We start from the raw sequence: 20,202 nt of genomic DNA, 5'->3' as shown, positions 1-20,202 counted from the left end.
CTTATAAAACTATTTTGTTCTTGGAGAATATGTTTATATCTGTCTTTATTTGAAAGTAATTAAGTTTCCTTTCAATGCACATACTTTTAGGTAATACAGTTTTAAACTGGCTTGAGCGCACTTTTCTGAGATATTTGCCTAATGACCTGTACAGGCTCCTTTCAGTGTATTTTTGATATTTTATAAACTTACTAATATTTAGTGTCATTTACAAGTGAAATACATACATGTAGACTGTGCAATATTTGAAGACTCTCGTTTTAAATTTTTTTAAAGAATTACACCAAAACTACTATCTTTGAAATAACTTGAACTGCTTTTCAGTTGCAACTCTCCAGTTCATAATTAGTAATTGCACTATTTTAAGCATCTCTTCAGGTCCTATCAAACACAGAAAGTGACTTATGTACGAGTTTGCTATTTGTGTTCAGGTTCCAAATTTCCCTCCAACTTCCAGGATCATGGGTCAGGAATGAGGGTAAAAAGTACATATAACCATCTTTGATTCATGTTAATTGTTCTTTTCAATTTTGTTTTGGCACAGTTCTTAAATTGTTCAAGATATACTATACATGTTTCATATAGCGCAATCATGGCACTAGGACGTCAAGTCAAATGGATACACATGATATAGCTCTGTCTGATGAAAATCAGATTTCAACTGTCGTGGGTGAAGAGATGACAGCGAACGCTAAGGGGTCATGTTCTGGTGACCTTTGAATTAGCCAGCGAAAATGCAGCTTTCAGAAATTTGAAAGTGAATCAGATGGTTCGGCACACATTGATGCTCTTCAGCCGTGCTCCTCAGTCTCCAAAAACGCGATGGTTATAAGACTTCATCTGATTGGTTGATAATATTAGCCATTATGGTAAAAGTACAGGTCACAAGAACATGATCCCTAACCGGTTGCTGTCAGATCTTCAAGTAGGCGGGTGGAGATCTGATTTTAATCACATTGCACATAGTTGGTCCAGCGACAGGAACACTAAGGTGTCAATATTACATCGCCAAGGTCTCTCTTTAACAGTGTCAAATCGAAGATCTTTGAAAGCATTTTGGCTTGTACTAGATTTTGATCTTCCTCGCTGACTTCAAAGGTCCCAGTCAAATGGTCAAAAGGTAGAATAATAAACTGTTACTAAACTATACTGCAATGGATACAAAGACTGAAGGCCTTAAATTCTTTGTAAGTGCAAAATCTTGTTTGTTGTTCATGATACAGCTTCGAAACTACTCTGTGAATGGCTTGTAATATAAGCTGATGGAAACATTTCCAAATTTCTGTGTAAACCCGGCCTTATTCTACGAAAAAACCTTTGGAAGTCTCTGGACGAAGCTACATCATTTTCTGCTTTCCTTCTTATATGTTGTTTCATCTGTATGTAAAGCACGGGGATGGGGAATGGGAGAGGGTTGTTAAAATATAAGACATGACACAGCATGTCTGGATTCAATCCCGCAGGTTAAATGTATGGGAGTGTGGGGATCAGTGGTGAGGGGCAGTTGATGTGCAGATTTGCTATGGTGAACTCCTGAAGCTGCACTACTTTTTATCAATCTGAAATGGATAGCAGTTTCAAAATGCGGGTATCTCGAGATACTTTGCCATAGACTGTCTTCTGGTTCACTGTAAAATTTTCCAGAATACTGAAAACTTGAAATCCTGAAAGAACATCCTCACTTTTTTTTTTAATTTTTAAATAAATGTTCTTCGAGCATAATGTTTGTGATTCTTTTTTAAAAATTCGAGATGGACATGAATTGACGCGCAGATGAGTATAGGAAGCAATACGGCAGAATAAATAGGTGCAAAATATACGTAAGCATGAACAATGAAAACGGAATGTAGGTGAGAGAATGCATATGACGGCAGCAATTGCTCTCAAGGTAAGTTCGATTCTACTTAATACAAACCATGTTTAATGTCGCGAATATGACATCGACAATAATTTGCAGTTCTCTCTCTCTCTCTCTCTCTCTCTCTCTCTCTCTCTCTCTCTCTCGTGAAGTGCATATCGCTGAATTGTCCATCTCGCTATGCCTCGCTGTTTTTTGCCCCCCCCCCCCCCTTATATCCCTCACCTGGCTAACAAAGACAGCTTGTAATGTATTTATACGGGTACAACAAAAGTAGGTAGGTAGCTAGCTACAGAAAGTTATACAGATAGATAGACAGATAAAGCGCAATATACAGCCATATATGGGGACATCGCTTTTACAACAAATCAATCCCGGATAGTCAGTTATGAACTGAATAATACATCATTATAGCGACCAAACCAAGCCTGCACTACAGATAACTTGACAACCTCATAAGAGTAATTAAGAGTAATTAATTGAAGTTCTTGCCATACTGAAAGAGTTGTCCTGTTTAAAATCATTTTAAATTGCTTTCAACGCATATATAAACCGAACTTCTACTTTAGTATTGCTTGGCAATTTACAACACAGCGCAAAAGTACACAATAATTCAAGTAACCAGTAAACTAAGAAACTTTGTTTTTAAAATTTCAAGTTAGTTTTGTTTTTCTTATCGTGATCACTTGTATTTTTCACACATGCCATATTAAATAAAACACCTTTCAGAAATCCCCCCAAAATTACTGTCATTCTTTTGAATGGTTGTTCATGGACGTTTCACACAGGCATAGTTTTATTTATTCAAACAAGATTAACTTCATTTCGATGAGTCTTTGCCATTTGTCGAAAGACGTTTCATCCAATCAAACAGTTCACCCAAAGAGGCTTAGTATAAATCAATGAATATTGCATGCTGGTTCTCTTAAGAGTATCACATTCGGAAACTGGTCTATTTAAACTTTTCTACCACTTAAAATTTAAAGTCATTTATCTACTAGGAAATAAAAGACAGAACATGACACTATGATTCCAACGGTTTTGGCTAAAGTAGACCACTTCTTTTAAACAATGAATGGAGTCACAAGTCACTGTGGATTTTTCATATACTGATGCCAGTATTTTCTCATACGTATAATTGTGATTCTATATCTAAATATCAATCACCAACCATCTACATTCAAGAATATGACTATACGTTAGAGTACAAATCGCCTAATTCGTAATTTTTGTTCTTTCCTTAAATCATGTGACTACATGTTTGTACCAGCGCATAACCAAGCGGGCGAGCCAGCCAGCCAGTGAGCGAGAGAGAAAGAGAGGGAGAGACAGAGACAGACATACACAGAGAGAGACAGAGAGAGATGTAAAATTAAGCCAGATTCGTTATGAACGTAATAAATATAAGAAGCCTACTTCAAACCAGAGTCCTGATGTCTCAAACGAAATGTATGTAAACGCCTGTTTTTATAAAGGTACAACATATCTTAGTGTCGTTGCTAAACGTGCACTCGTGGAAATAAATATATTCCATGTCTGGTTTTATTCAAATTTCTGCGTCTTAGTGATTGTAAATTTAATTAATACCTTTTTACACTAATTATATACTGTTATAAGCAAAATTTGTTTCATCAGCACTCATATAATCATCATATTGGTCAAACGTTTTATTTTACGTCATACCTCAACAGCTTAACCTTAACATTCACGATGATGGCAGGTGGCAGGTGGCAGCTTATAATGTTGAATATTCAAGATGATTTCATGTGGAGAAGAAAAACAAACAAAACGGACAACTTGTTAAAACGAAAAATAGAAAGACAACACTATGTTCCGGTCTCTTACTCTTCGGTAATGTTCCAATCAATAGAATGTACAATAGTCCTCACATAAATCGGCACTACTCCAATATTCGTAATGTAAATATTGAACCACCCTTACCGACATATCAATACGATTAGCTGCAGTTAAAATCTGATAAAAGTATACTTCAGCTTCGACTTATTTAATCCGTGCAGCTCTTGCACGAAGTTCTGTAAGGCTTGTACACACACACACACACACAAACATCCTAATGTCGGGTTGCTCGATTACTCGATCGCAAGAGAGAGAGAGAGAGAGAGAGCGATCCCGGAACCGCAACTGTATAGACAAATTACTTATTTTACCTCTACTGTTGAGACTGAGATGTAAACATCTGCTGGTATGGGTGGATAGCTCTTCTTCCTAGCCGACATTTGATATTATAAAGTAACAATATGAAGTGTACATGCCTCATATCAATTTCAAGAACAACACAAGCCCGAAATGACTAATTCACAAATTTATTCATATCTTCAATTATCAAACAATAATATCTGGAATAGTAACATCATGGCCTTAAGTTAAGAAACTTGACAGTGGCCAATATACGAAACTATCTAGTGCCGCCCAAGTACAAGATTAACATAGCCAATGCATTCCGAATGTCCAATGATGAAAGATGTAGTCTGGCACGCAATTTTTGATCTATAGCTAACCTCCCTCGTCCCTCCCCCCATCTCTCTCGATCGATCGATCGACCAACGTCGCTACAGTCTAAAATCCGCATGTGTCATGCGACGATGTCTGGACCTATGAATGATGGTATAATTTACAGACAAGGAGAGACACAAAGGGGAAAAAATCAATGTTACAGTTTATATCAATTTTAATTAAAGCTTCATCATTGTTGGTTCTTTATTTCGCTTATTTTATATTTCCCACGTGTTTCAATATACTCGCCATTGATTTAATGGATGCGCGTTTAGTGTTCAAGAAACTAACCATGCTGTTCTTGTACTCTACTTCCTTCATTTAAAATATCTTTCATGTTTAAGTCATAAGTGTGTCTTATATTTATTTAACCAATATGAATGCAAATATAAACTCAAAAAGGAAGCAACGTACCAATTGCAGAGAGAATTGTAAGTAGCCGAAAGATTCAGAATTACATTGTGTTTCGGTTCAGCTGGGATGGGACGTGAATAGTTCACTCATATCGTCATTACACAGTTGCCTGTTATCATTCTTAACTCCGTTGTAAATGCAAGTATGTATATTTGTATGTGATATAAATAAAATAGATCTAAAGTACGGTCGCTTTATCTTTGATATACCTCTCGTACAAAGTCTTCATTAAAAAATAAACTATGCAAGCACCGTTACGTCATAATAAAACCAAAAATGTATATGTCTCGTGGTGTAACAATGATAAAGCGTACTTATATATTCCAACTTAAGAGTAACTGTGTAAATTTGGGGCTCATGGTGGATTTATTTTTTTTAACGAAAATTGAAAGAGAGATGCCATCTTAATTTATACCTCTTATCTAGTGACAATTACGTGTCAGACAGTTACTTTGCCGCGCCGCTAAATAAACAGGTCAGCATCCTGACGCATATATGTATGTATTCACATTTAGTCCGGCCTTAATTTGCTCGTATGAATGTTTAATTTACAACAACTCATTAACAGTTGATGGCAACTAGGTCAAGTTCAATTCTTGGCATGACCATTGATCTCAACACCGTACCTCTACTCTCAGATCATTCTGAAACGAGTTAACTCGTATACCTGTTGTAGAAAATCCAGCGAAATTGTTGTTACGGTAGGTGTCGAGTAAATTAATTTTGAGATGGTAGTTAAAAGATTAAGACAAACTGCATACGCATTAAAAACTGTTTGCAGCATCGTATATTTAAATGTTAATTCTGTTTATTATCGGTCGCTTCTGTAGAGTGTATATTCAAAACGTGTTCACCATTACCTTTTTGCTTACAGATGAAGACTTTTTAACACTACTCTCGGAGATTAAATAATATTTATTCAGCATCGGTTGTGAGAAAAATAATAACAATTCATCACGAGAGCTAATCAAGAAGGACTTACTTTTGAGAAGTCAGTTTTGATTGGCGGATTTTTTAAAACTGAATCTCAGATTCAAGCTTAGAGTTGAACGAGTCTCAAACCAAGTCTTGCCCTTATGTTTTTTATGAACCCACCGTTGAAGACAAGCAGAGGAAACTGGAGGCAACCACTATATTTGATGGGCGCCCACATTTGAAACGTAGATGGTACGATGCAGGATGAATGATAAGCAATGAACGATCAACCATAAAAATATGATTTTCTTGGTGTTACTTGCTTTGTGAAGACGTTTTAAAACTGCATTCCTTATTATACATAATAGAAAAACACATGACTTAAAAAGGTGCAAAAGAATTTAAAACGAAATGTGTCGAAAATGCATTCTGGGATACATCGTTGCTTCATGGTCTGAAGCCATATACGTGCATTAATTATATTCCATTTTTTTAAACTGATTATAGCATATTAAAATACGAACATGTCGTTTAATTTTAATTGACTATTCTGATATATAATTTCCCCTAAAATGCTGTGTTCATGTTCTCAATTGACAAATTGAATAGAATGTCAAGTTATCAAAACTAAAACGAGCATCAGCATACAGCTCCATCAAGCACTTCCATTGTATCTATACACTGTGTGAATGTTAATCGGTTATTTCTAAACAAAACATGACAAACTTTAAAGTTAACAAAATAACTAGGGGATTGATATCAGTAGCAAAACAACACAAAAAAAAATAATAATAAAAATAAAAAAATTAGATAAAGATAATGACGAAACCTTTAGTGTACATTCTACAAAAGGAATGTACTCATGTAAATGATTTCTTTTTTTATACCTTCGTTATGTCTAGGTAGCGTACTATAGTAACTATGTCCGTCCGTACCGTCAAGTTGTCGCATCTCGAGGCGAAATTCGTTCCGTTCCCATCAATATCATTAGAAAGACTGTATGCACTGAGAAAAATAATTAGTGTAAGGCTGTGTCATAAAAAAAAACAACCTATTTAAAGTTTGATTTCAACTATTTTCGACACTCTTTAAGGAATTTATTATCAATACAAACTTGCATGAATAGAAACAGCGCGATTATGTTTCATAATTAACAATCCAGGTAAAAATCAACGAAGTCGAACATCTGAGTATTTATTTTTCCTACTTTCTACAAAATCAACTTAGACTCGCATACTGAAGTTGTAAATAATATTTTAAAAATGCTATGCTTTCTATTTCTCAAATTAGTTAAATATTTTTAGATGGAATACTTGTTGACATTTCTATGTTTTACCTTTGCCCTTGTATACATCATGTATGTGTGAATTCGTGTTCTGCTGATAACATTTATCTGTGTGTGTGTGTGTGTGTGTGTGCCTGCCTGTTTATGCATGTGTGTGTATGTATGTGTTCTTGATGGTTTTAGATGGACGAATGATGTCTTCACAATTAAAATGTAATCTTTTAAGGGATTGACACAGAAACCTGATTCAACTGTTGAAGCTTTTCCTTATTAAATTATTTAAATTGTTTAAATTATTTTATTAAAACCTTTTTAAAGAAATCAGGTCGTTCAATTTAAATTTTTCTTTTGTGTCATGTTTTATTAACAAGGAATAAACCCTGGAAGCTGCCAATAGTGTAGATAACAAAGGTGGCTGTGGTAAGCGAGCCTTAATCAAAAGAGTAAAACGCTTGGGGTAACAAATTCCTGACTTCCAGTGACAGATGAATGCTATTTCGAGGCTATTTCGAGTGAAACCTGTGAGTAAACAGAGCAAAACGGATATATCATCCCTTCAAGGTAAGTGTCCTATATAAGGAGGTGTCCGCTAGTACAGTTTCCATGGTACTTCAGCACCATATACAGTCTTGTGCTAGCTGTGTTTATTTATACATCTGTACCAGAAAAGACACTAAATACTTTGTTGTCGCAAAATCCAGACCAATAATAATCCAAAGGCCACATATGTGCGTGTAATTACCAGTGGAACAAGTCAAAAGTTCAACACAAGTGAGAACTTGTGAAACTCCCAGCGAAAGGAGATCTTCCAATCAACAGTCCCAGACGCCTAATCAGCTCCACGAGTTTCTTGGCATTTGTAAACAAAAAGCTCTGTGTTCCAAATGGCAAATTAATCTTGATGACTACAATGTAGTTCTAAACGATTTTTTTAAAACTTGGGGTTCATGTTAGAATATCGTTTCAAACATTATTAAGTCAATTCAGTTGGATTTCTTGGCTTGAATTATATCTTATGTTGTTTGTTTAGGATCTAATAAACAGCAACAAAAGAAAGAGTGAAAACAACAAGCTTTGAAAAATTGAACAAATAATTTATTTCCCTAGAAAAAACAGTGTAAAAATGAAGAGAAAAAACAAGAACTTACGGTTTTTAGAGTTAAATCCAAAGATAATCCAAGGATAATCCACGAATTAAATTTTAGAAGTCCCAGTAGTGAAATGTTCTAATGAATTCAAGTTCGAGTCCCGACGAAAAATCCGAAATGGAAGGCGATGACGTATTCTGTAGTCAGAATAGCGCTGATGTGTTTACAGTTCTTTGTGAACCACAGAAAATAATATTCCGGTGTTTGAATTCCGAATAAAATTTAAAGAAATGTATTTGTCCAAGAATTCTGTATGAGCACTCAAATATTTCCAGGAAAAAGACTTAATCTTTTAGAATCCAAATAATTTGAATAAAAATTAAAATGTAACTCCAAACTGGTCACAAACAAACACTTTCCGTGTCCAAGATAAAAGCCCAAACTGAGAAATATGACTCTAAACATCACTACTGAAATCAAACTACTGCGCAATTTTGGAAAACCCAGAACTGAGAAATATAATCTGTTTACATATCTAAAATTACGTACTCCCAGTATGACCTTGATAAAAACCAATCATTTTACTCCGACAATAAAATAAAAATAGAAATTGTTTACTTGTCTCAGTGATTTCTGAATCAAGGTCGGGAACAACGTCAAAAATAGAAACAGTGTTTCTATTATTAGGTGTTTATGAAAAGAGTCAGGTCAAACTGAATTTTCTGAAGAAAGAAAAAAATAACAAATCAAGTAAACAAAATTACATTACTTTGAAATTTAAAAAGAAATTATATATCTGTCTGTGTGTGTGTGTGTGTGTGAGTGTGTGTGAACATAATTGGATGGAAATGTTTCTACTGCAATATATAGATGCAAGCATGTCGTTCAAATGTATTTGACTTTAAGCTTACTTCAGTTTTAGAGTCGAATAAAACTAAGTCTCATATACTGACGCAATTTGAAGGATTTCCATCTATATGACAAGACGCTCAAGCCATCATCATCAAGTTTCCACACATTGCTATATCACAAGACGCTCAAACCATCATCATCAAGTTTCCACACATTGCTATATGTCAAGACGCTCAAGCCATCATCATCAAGTTTCCACACATTGCTATATCACAAGACGCTCAAGCCATCATCATCAAGTTTCCACACATTGCTATATGACAAGACGCTCAAGCCATCATCATCAAGTTTCCACACATTGCTATCTTTTAATCATACTGGCAATACTGACATCCTAGCCTTTGAATCAAATCTGTTTCTCAACACTTGACTAATGGCATAATAAAATTAAAGCCAGGAATCACATACGTTTTCTCATTTAGGGAGTAGAATGCATAAAACTAATGAGAGTGGAATATTTCTGATTGATTCGAGTGACAAACTCTCAAAGAATCCCATTAAAAATATATAAAATGGGTAACAGTACACAAAACCTTTGACCAGGTGTCAATTCTGTCTCTTCTTATCCACATAAAATTTATGAGATAACCTATGAACTTCTCTCAGAGCAATACTTTCTTAGATGGATTATAAAATAAAATCAGCGTGACCTCCTTGTAAGATTTTATATCCAAAAAAAAAGACCATCGTGACCTCATGTTAAATCTTTATAGAAGGATTGAATAGCATTTCTTTCTTCTCTTTCTTGTTTGTTCCTGGCAGTGTCTACATCTAGACAAACACGGTATATGAATTAGAAACAGCAGTTACGTTTGTATTCTGCCAACGTATGAAAAATCTTAAATTAATATTTATCTGTAACAGTTTCTAGAACATCCAATATAAAATCATGTATTGTCATTTTTGTGGTTTAAAATTAAACGACTAATATTGTAGCACCTATTTAAAACCATCTCAGATCCTTATTCGAATCTGTATTTATCTCTACTGTGTCTACTCAGTAACTAGTACATCCTTATTCGAATCTGTAGATACCTCTGATGTGTCCTAGCAGTAATTAGTACATCCTTATTCGAATCTGTAGTTACCTCTGATGTGTCCTAGCAGTAATTAGTACATCCTTATTCGAATCTGTAGTTACCTCTGATGTGTCCTAGCAGTAATTAGTACATCCTTATTCGAATCTGTAGATACCTCTGATGTGTCCTAGCAGTAATTAGTACATCCTTATTCGAATCTGTAGTTACCTCTGATGTGTCCTAGCAGTAATTAGTACATCCTTATTCGAATCTGTAGCTACCTCTGATGTGTCCTAGCAGTAATTAGTACATCCTTATTCGAATCTGTAGTTACCTCTGATGTGTCCTAGCAGTAATTAGTACATCCTTATTCGAATCTGTAGTTACCTCTGATGTGTCCTAGCAGTAATTAGTACATCCTTATTCGAATCTGTAGTTACCTCTGATGTGTCCTAGCAGTAATTAGTACATCCTTATTCGAATCTGTAGTTACCTCTGATGTGTCCTAGCAGTAATTAGTACATCCTTATTCGAATCTGTAGCTACCTCTGATGTGTCCTAGCAGTAATTAGTACATCCTTATTCGAATCTGTAGTTACCTCTGATGTGTCCTAGCAGTAATTAGTACATCCTTATTCGAATCTGTAGTTACCTCTGATGTGTCCTAGCAGTAATTAGTACATCCTTATTCGAATCTGTAGTTACCTCTGATGTGTCCTAGCAGTAATTAGTACATCCTTATTCGAATCTGTAGCTACCTCTGATGTGTCCTAGCAGTAATTAGTACATCCTTATTCGAATCTGTAGTTACCTCTGATGTGTCCTAGCAGTAATTAGTACATCCTTATTCGAATCTGTAGTTACCTCTGATGTGTCCTAGCAGTAATTAGTACATCCTTATTCGAATCTGTAGTTACCTCTGATGTGTCCTAGCAGTAATTAGTACATCCTTATTCGAATCTGTAGCTACCTCTGATGTGTCCTAGCAGTAATTAGTACATCCTTATTCGAATCTGTACTTACCTCTGATGTGTCCTAGCAGTAATTAGTACATCCAGTAAAATAGCAACTCAACCCGTCTTTCTTGAAATGCAACATCATGTTCGGAGTAAATAACTTGTACCAGATAAATATCAAATTGCTAGCATGCCTTTATTGTTTAGTCAAATAGAGAGTTTGTATCTGTTGAAATACTAGTGTTTCTTTTTACGGGATTTCTGAGGATGGTGTCGTTGAAAATGATAATGCAAGATGCATCCACCGCATTAGGCAAGACAGGTTTTGTTTGCTATTATTAACCAGCTTTTAATCTATATTTAAATTTAGAGCTTTAATTATCATGTGTGAAACGTAGTTCATGCAGCTATGAAATTCAAACTACCGTGCAACTCAGTGCCTGTGCTTTGGTGCGATCAAGTTTCTATAAGATAAATACACAAAAACTGCATAGGTTTTTTATCTTTTGAGTCGGCAGAAGGAACGAGCTTAATCCTAAGTAGAAGCTGAGGACTAGGGAGCTCAGACCAAGAAACATTCTTTAGCGATATCAAACAAGTTCGTTCCTCACGACTCGAAAAATTAAAATCTGGATGTGATAGAGAAATACGGATTGAATAGCTGTATCAAACGCAAGATAAAATATTCAAAATAAATGGGCATGTAATAAATTCATAAAATTAGTCACGTGTTTTGTTCTGGGTCACATGAAAGAATGAGTTTTGATATGGCATATCAGGTTGATACATATTTATAGGCGATAACAAGCGAGTTCTTTCCCGTGACTCTTAACAAAACACGAATGCGAATTCGTTTTTAGTACATAAATCCACTTTTACGTTTTCGGCCTATTTAGCTTTAATATCTGAATGAAATTCAAAACAAAATGGGATGTATACAAGTTCGATTTACTGCGTCTCAGTATATCGACGAACTGAAGTAAGAAAAGACATCCAAGTAGTTCCAATCAAGATGCTTAATACGGAAATGAAGATTGAACAGCTGTGTCGAAACCCAAATAGTCCAGTATGTAACCAAACTGTGCTTTGGGTGTGTGTGTATTTGTGTAGTTTTTATTTTATTTTTGTTCTTTTTCTAATTTTTAAAGTCCTTATTTTGGCACATTATACAAGTGCGAAATCAAGCGAAACGTATAGCATATTTTTAACAAGATATTTCTAATAGATTTTATACAGGTTTTCGTCTCATAATTTAGATTAAATGTGGCGCCAAGTGATAGAAGTATGTATTTATGTATCAATTATTGCTACTTTTAATGACATTTAATATACGTCACATTTCCTAAAAAGTCATTTCAAATATACAAACCAATGTTTATTTTAGTGATTTGATTTTTATTGATGTTCCTAAAGTGGTAGCCTGGACAATTAAATATTGATAAGTAGAGTCCAGTTTCATTTGCTTCCTTAAATGAAAATCACGTGGGAGAAAGGTTGTTAATAAATAATGCCGTTTGATATGCTGCGAGGTTATGATAAAGGTATCATTCGTTGGACATGATGTAGAAAGAAACACATAAATACTTTTGGAAGGTAAGTGGATGATTTCAAGTAGTAATAGTAGAATTTAATTGTAAAGATGAGTTGAATATCTTTGAATGATCGATATTGAAAGTTAGTATATATATATATATATATATATATATATATATATATATATATATATATATATATATATATATATATATATATATCTTTCAGCATCCGCAACAAATCATAGTCATGTAAAGATTTACAAAGACAACGGTTTGTCTGTTTTATTTATTTGTCTTGTATTTGCCTTTGAAAAAGACTCATTAAGAGTCGAAAGAGATTAGGCTAGCTAGACACTATTTTTCCACTGTTCGTAGTTAGTATATATATATATATATATATATATATATATATATATATATATATATATATATATATATATATATATATATATATTGTGTGTGTGTTTGTGTGAGAGAGAGAGAGAGAGAGAGAATGTATGAGAATTTATATATCCACAATGGAGATATCACTTTTGAAACTACTTTCCTTTTTGTATTTAGGAAATATAGCTTTATATTTTGCATGCAAATAATATATTTAACAACGTAGGAAAGTTGTTGAAAGTCTAAACCATCTCTGTATCAACAGCTACAAAAATTGTGTTATTTGATCGTTTGATTTTACAACGAACGTTACAATTCGCTTACTTCACTTGTTTTGAACAACGTATTAAAATCACCTTAAACGCTTCACATAATTCTTCATAAAGTCTAGAAATAGCATTGTGTAAATAGCGAACGAAAATATTCTCATCCAAATCATAGTCATGTTTAAAACGATAGACAAATCGGGGATATAACTAGTGTTGGTTGCAACCGAAATTAAGTGATAATCGAAAATGTTTGCAACGTTGCTACCGAACTAGGCTGCAAGCTTGCCAAGGCCACACAGTTGGCGTTTGAATGCAAAAACATAACGCAGCAAAAAAATAAATAAACTCTCAGTCAATCTTTTGCTTAATTATGTTGCTCTCCAAAGTTGCCGGATACAAAAGCTCTGTGATATTTCTACAAGAGCCAGTCACAATAACGCTCTCTGTATCATCCCCAGCAATAAATGTCTTAAAGGACATAAATAAATGTGAACTCCACCATTAACATGGCAAAATCAACAACTTGAGGCATTGTATGTAATTGCTAAATTTGTAAAATTTTACTCTCCCAAAATTATTTTAAATTTTCTGAATTTCTTTTTCTTGGCGTAGTAATACAGCTGTATTTCTCATTGACACGCATTGAAGGGAAAATCCATTCAAATCGAAAGTGTTTGTCTTTATAATATTTGATAAAAAGAAAATTGACCGGATCTTTTTAATTATTTATAAAAGATGAAAGGTAATGATGCGAAACATTTTGTTTAGTCATCCTTACAATACAAATACAATATTTCCCCTTCACTCGTGACAAATACAATATTTCCCCTTCACCCGTGACAAATACAATGTTACCGCTTCACTCGTGACATATTTCATTATATCTTATTATCACATGTAAAAATATTTATTGAATAAGAGCAAGTAAGCAAACCACAAAACAAATTAAAACAAAATTTATCAAAATAACGTTTCTGATAATTGAGCCTAGTTCTTGATAAATTTTGTTGCAGCCCCGACCTCCATCCAGCCCCAACCCAATCAACCAAGATGTAATAAATTAATTATTCAATTTATAATTTTTAGAAATAGATTAAAGTTTTCTTCATAGATATGATAGAAATAAAGCAATTTCTGGAAAGTTGTAAAATTCACAAAATGTAGACGTATTTTCTAATTCAGAGCTCACGAATAAAATGCTCCAAAAATTTCCCTGGGACAAGTGAGTTACAGCAGTTACTCGTCCCAGTTTCCATTGTACTAAACAGAGTACACTTCTCCACTACACTGCTTACACTTTTACTAAAAAACTGCAGGGTGGATAATAAAATGGGGAAAAGAAAGAGGATATTGCGTTCAAATACATTTTCCATTAAATACATATATTACGAGTCATGGTTTGAAACTTGAGAAATTTCATTGGCACACATAGCCTTTGATTTCATGTGAGTATTCGCCTTTACAGTGACACATTTTAATAACATAAGTGTCATGTCAATATCAAGAAATGTTCCGTTTCAAAATGTCATCACAGATATTTAAGATTTAGATATGGGATAAGGTAAGAGACAGAATATCCAAATTGTATTATTGTTATCTGGTCAGACAGGGTTACGCATGACCCAGAGCACTGGATTTTCAAGGCAGTGCATCTATTTTAATGCAACGTGAAAGCAAAGACTCTCGAAGATATTTGTATAAATATGTATGTGTTTTTCACTAGAAAAATGTTGGTAACTAGGACTTGACATTAAAATTCGAACCGTCTCTATCTACAGTAACTTTTATATTCAGTGATCCATTTTAGTCAACCTCACTTCCAGGGGGCTACTGAAGGGTGCCATAAAAAGGGAAGAATGCAGGGCAGTATCAGGTCAAATGTTTGGGGTTTGGGGCGGTTGCTCCGAAATTTCAAAAGAGCCTTGACTTTGCTCGAAAGCAAAAGCCTACGTGTTTATTTACTCAAAGTGTGCATAATACCAAATAAATGTGTTCAAAAATAAAACGATGGTCAAATTTCAAGTGACAAGTGACTGTACGTTTATGTCTACGGTGTTTTTTAGCCGCTGGGGGGGGGGGGTCCAGACCCTCACCCACCTCCGATCCGGCCATCCGGCCATGGAATGCTGATAGGCCACAAGAACTGAACTGTTTCTAAGTCATGACACCAATTAAACATGTGCTTTGTAAATTCCCATGGCACGCATTCTGCAAAAATTGGTGGAAGTCGGCTGTGATACTTAAGATATTTATTCCCAATGTAAGTTGACAACATCTCTCTTCTGAAAAGCAATTACATACTTATAAAACTTCCTGTTAGCATCTGCTCTTCGGCGTGACAATGCGTCAATAAAGCGTCCATTTTAAAAATACTGGTGACCTGGGGCATGCCCAACCATGTCTTATTAGACGAAAAATTCGCTTTCTCTATCTTTTAATATCTTATTGGCTTGACCCATAAAGATAAGCGATTGCTCGTTGAAAGATGAAACTGTCTCCATATCCAAATGATTGTTAAACTACTGAAAAATGTTACTCTCCAGATAACGGCTCCGGTGGCCTAAGTGGTTATAGCGTTCGCCTTGGGTGCGAGATGTCGTGTGTTCTAACCCCGGCTGATTTATAAAAAAAAAAAAAAAAAATTCTCCACATCCAATTGATATTTAAACTACTGACAAGTGTCACTGTAAATGCGAATATTATTAAGAAGTCGAGGGCTAGACATGGAACTGCAACATTTTAACTTTTTAGTCCAATTTAGTAGCAAGCTTACATCGGGTCCCTTTCTAAAAATCAAACTCCGCTTCCTTTGAAACATTTTAAAGACTGGTAACAAGCAGAACTATTATACAGAAGTAATCTGTAACTCGTGCCAGTTAAATGTTAAGTAATGTTGAATTTTTAAGTGCGTATTAACGGTAGAACATGAACTCAGATTTACTCCCGAGATGATCGTTCCTGTGACCTATGTGGTTAGATCGTCGCCTCGGATACGGGAGCTCGCGGGTTCGAACCCCGGCTAAGACGTATAAAAGACTTCTAAAACGGTACTAGCAGCTGCCTCGCTTGACGCTCAGCATTAAGAGGTTAGTGTTAGGACTGTTCGGCCTGGTGTCAGGATAATGTGACTGGGTGAGACATGATGCTATATGTCTGCGGCATGATGCCCGAGTGCTTGAAATCGCTATAAACTGTCACACTGCAGACATCGTCGAGGTACAAATGAAACATTGTCAAAGCTACGTTAAAAATCCAGATCACACACACACACACAGACACACACACAGACACACACACAGACATGAGATGCAAATAGGCATCTACTCTGCACAGGGACGAATGTGTTTTAAAGTTTTACACGGCCAAGTGAGCTTCTACACGTTGAGGGCGAGTGAACAAGAGTTTTTTGTGCCCTGTAAATTTATCTCTTAAACTGCACACATACTTTCAAAGGTATAAATGCCTAGGTTATTCTTTTTCTTATCAGTCTAATTTGTTAACCGGAAGAAAAAAGGGATTTTCCAATAAATTTGTTGTAATTATGTTGAGGATCCCTTCAATTTTCATGTAGGAACAGTGTTCAAATTTGAACAACATAATTATGATTTGATGCGGTGGCTTGCCGCCGCATCCAATGAAATTCATAGACCCTAGGCACAGAACTATCTGTTCGATCCGCTAAGGTGTAGATAGGGTTACCATATCGGAACCTTGGCTAGTGAAGAGTAGGGTTCAAAGGCTTGCGCAAATTCCTTAAGGAAACTCATTTACATTTTTAACAAATGATGTATGTTGGGTTTGGTGAGGTTTACTGGGAATGGAGACAGCTGAACAACTTTAATGTTCGGTTTATCGTCCGGTAACTGTAATGTGTAACTCGTCCGGGTTGACAAGTTACCTCGCACATAGTACGAAACCAATATCTATGTACTTAACTAATATTACATAATTAAAATAAAATGATGACTGACTTTTAATTTCGGAAATATCTATGGGATTTATGTCGATAATAGTACTAAGAAAACAAACTTGATAAAGAAGATTCTATGTAAACTATAGACTGCGATGTTGATGAAATGTTTGTAAGTTCAACAAATTAAAATTGTTTTCGACATAACGTGTATGCCCGTGCCAGATTTATGTTTGAAACACATAGTGTTTTCCATATCATTCAGTCACATTACGAAACATCACGTCAAGTTTAAAATGACTGAATAGATTTAAACTATATTTAGTATAAGATTGTTTTTCTTAAATAAAAAATATGTTTCAAGTTCTATTTTCACCATTTTTGGACAAACCAACGGCAGTTATAATCCCTGTGACTTAGAACTTTGCTCTTTTAGTCATGCAAATTGTTACGAACTGATAAGAAATTCGTCTCATATTGACACATATCTAGGTGTGTGTGTGTGTGCGTGTCCAAAAAAAAAACTATATCATCACCAGAAACCAGTAATCTTGTACATAAACCTGTCCTAGGTGATATCTTCATACAGCGGACACTACTCAGCATGACAACGTATACGAACAAAAAGCATTTCTTAATTTTGCATACAAACTTAGCCTCTAGAAAATAAGCATGCTCACAAAGGACAAGGTTTACTGATTAATTGAGTGTCCTTGTCAACAGGTAATACTCTTGTTAATGCTATGTGGATAGTACTTTACACTTGTATTAAGTCTTATTTTTAATTTAAAAAATTCTCCATTTTTTAAAAACTCTTCTTGTATCTAAAATGTTCTTTTTAGATGACATTGATAGGGCAACTAAGAAGTCCTAGTAACACAAACTTCATATGGAAAAATCTCGAATGAAATGATAATGAAATTGGGACGTTGTACAAGTTAAATAGCATTCTGGAATATTCGTTTAATCAATTGTAACATAATATTACCCCCTCCCCCCCCCCAAAAAAAAAAATCATTCGAGATGGAATGCGAAACTATGTGATTCGTATCAGTCAAAGTTTTTGCTTCTTGTTAAAGAGATTAAATAAAAGAAATCTCTCCTTACTTGACAAGTAAGAAAAATAAAATGTGGCAACCATAATACCACCCGTTCTTCCATCTGAAAAACTCTACCTGTACCTTAAATGCCCTTTTCAGATATCATTCAGTACTTTGCTGTAGCAAAAAGTAGACCAAAGGCCATATATGAATGTGTAATTAGCAAATGGTACAAGTCAAAAGTTGAGTCCACGTGAGAACTTGTGAAACTCCCAGCCATTGCATATTTTCTAGTCAACAGTCCCAGAAGCCTAATCAGATGACGATGTCTGCAGAATTGTACGAAAGAAATATATATTTTCATTATGAACAAGCAATTAATATTTATGGTCAATTAGTGTCAACCGATTTAACCTATTAATATGAAATTGCTGAAACGATACGTATCGGTGCGAAGCCAATTAGTTCAATTCAAGGTAGGATATACAGGGGAATAGATGTGTAATTTTGGTTTCGTTATATATCTAGATAACACACACACACACTTGGATACGTACAATATGGGATGGTGTATGCCGATAACTTACTCAGAGTGCTGTCACACCTCTACAGCTATCAGATAAATAAAAAGATCCCCTACAACATTGACAATAAATTACAGCGCATACCAAGGTCCCGTGGTCCCGCGTGCTCGTGTGCTATGAGGCGCTTGCTTTTGCAGATTACTGACATCTCACCTCTGTCAATGTGGGTTCTAGTCTCAGACTCAGTCAACGTTGGTATGTGAGAAAGGTGATTGGTAGCGTCTTGTCGGTCGGTGGTTCTTCCTGGGATCTTCCTCCACCAGAAATACTGGGCGTCATGTACAACCTGTCATGTGATGAAAAATAGCGTTAAGACCACAACAACAATCTGAGGACACCAGGATTATGACAATCATGGGTTCTTTCATGGTATATATATATATATATATATATATATATATATATATATATATATATATATATATAAGAAGGCTTTTTGTCGAGGGACGAACTATGTAGGAAATAGGAAACATGAGCAGAAGTGGTTTAGTATTTGAGACCAGGCTTCATTTTTAATTGTTATTATCATTCAATTATTCTGAACGATTTAAAAAATAATTAAGAGCGGTAATCAAAGACACTAGTGTGGCTATATACTACTGAAAACCTTTTCATATCCGAAACTTCCAAACGTTTAACTGCATACACATACAAGACACAATCTGATTTTTAAGTCCCAAGACTTCATAACAGCTTAGGCTTTCACCTTGCTTTGGCTCGAAACACAAGCGGAAACCAAATCAAGCTTGGTTTTCAAGCCATATCAATGAAAAAAAAAAACAAACATTTATTAAATACATCATATAGAGCTGGTGTTTCAAAAAAAAAAGATGCAACTTTTTAAATAGTTGACGTTGATAAAAGCTTATTTAATATAGGACAATTGTACCTCCTAACATCATTCAACATTTATGTTGGTCTAAAATCGTAGAACAGAACTTTTCTCAAACACGTCTTGTACTATTTTAACATCCTAAGACTAACCAGGTAAGTTAGTACAGTTATGAAGGGTCTATCTGATCAATCCGTTTTTACTGGAAAGTGGAATGATATATTGGCTGTTCATATTGAAAAGAAAATCAACCTGTCCTTTGATGCCATCACATAAAGCTAATATAGGAGTAAAAGTTATGTATTTGGTTGCAAGGTGAGATGGAGCAATCAGTACTTACTGGGAAATGGGCTGGGTGTCACAGCAGCACAGAAAGTGACATATCCCTTTAAGCATCGCAAAATATCCAAACGTATGATGACAAGTAGAATTATAACATAACATTACATACATACATACATACATACATACATACATACATACATACATACATACATACATGAGGATCCATTTTAAGGTGTTGTAAGTCATTAGAATCATCATTTATGATATATAATATGTATGTGCATATATGTCTTTCTACCTTTGTTATCATGAAACGGACAGTCATTTTGTATTGAAATGATTTTTTTTACAGGAGACTGGATTTTTTCAATCTGTCATCATGCCGTGGTTTTTCTGCGGAGT

Source organism: Sinohyriopsis cumingii, chromosome 3, assembly GCF_028554795.1.
Source record: "Sinohyriopsis cumingii isolate HCF-2022 chromosome 3, ASM2855479v2, whole genome shotgun sequence".
Lineage (NCBI taxonomy): Eukaryota > Metazoa > Mollusca > Bivalvia > Unionida > Unionidae > Sinohyriopsis > Sinohyriopsis cumingii.
This window is presented reverse-complemented; position numbering follows the sequence as displayed.